Genomic DNA, 978 nt, shown 5'->3' with positions numbered 1-978 from the left:
TGAGGGCATTATTAGAGAGAGGGAGATAAATAGATAGATAGATAGATAGATAGATAGATAGAACATCAATGTGAGAGAGAAACATCAATTGGTTGTTTCCCATATCTGCCCCAACTGGGGATGGAAACTGCTACCTGGGTATGTGCCCTGACCAAGAATCTAACCGGCCACCTTTTAGTGCATGGGACGATGCTAAAACCAACTGAGCCACATTACCCGGCGCCAACTTTAAATTCTTAACTTTTGAACCAGGGGCCTGGCCTGCAGTTTCATTTGGGGCCACAAGGTATGTCGCTGGTCCTGGTGAGCAGTTGTCTGCAGCAGGCCAGGCTGCTGGCTTGGATGGAAGCTGAGACTTATCTCCCACTAGGAAGGACAGGTGGCTGATTCTGGAAGGTGTGTAAGTTCACAAGGAGGATTTGGGGCACCCAGAGGCCAAGGGGGATGACAATGGAGGCTTGGTCCACAGGAAACCTGGAGAGTTAGACAGAGGCCACCAGCACAGACTCCACGAGTCAACTTCTTGGTTGTCACCCTGTAACTGTGGTTCTCCAGCTGTAGAGACCTTGTCCCATCGCTGCTGCCCTCAGGCCCTGTGAGTGCTGGCAGGATGCTGTGAAGAAGTCCTGGTCCCTGGCTGGCCAGTTGGGCCACCCCGTGTCGCTGGACTTGGGTTTCTCCAGGGCACCTATATTTTCAGAGGACCAGTCAGACTGGTCATGAGGATTCTGGGGTCTCCCTATCTTGAGTCAGGGCCAGGGCTTGGGTGGGGACATGTACTAGTCTCCCTTCTCCCACCCGAGGAGAGCCTGAGGATAGAGCCACCTTCTCGACCCAGGATGCTGCAGACTCGAGAATGCTGGGGTCACATTCGGGCTCTAGGTCAGACCAGACTTCCAGTGTCGAAAATGAGATGACTGTCTGGGGACAGCCCTCTCAGTGGCACTGCCCTGTCTCTCTGGCCACTCTCACAGGGGT

The sequence above is a fragment of the Myotis davidii genome, unplaced genomic scaffold (assembly GCF_000327345.1).
Source record: "Myotis davidii unplaced genomic scaffold, ASM32734v1 scaffold762, whole genome shotgun sequence".
NCBI lineage: Eukaryota > Metazoa > Chordata > Mammalia > Chiroptera > Vespertilionidae > Myotis > Myotis davidii.
This window is presented reverse-complemented; position numbering follows the sequence as displayed.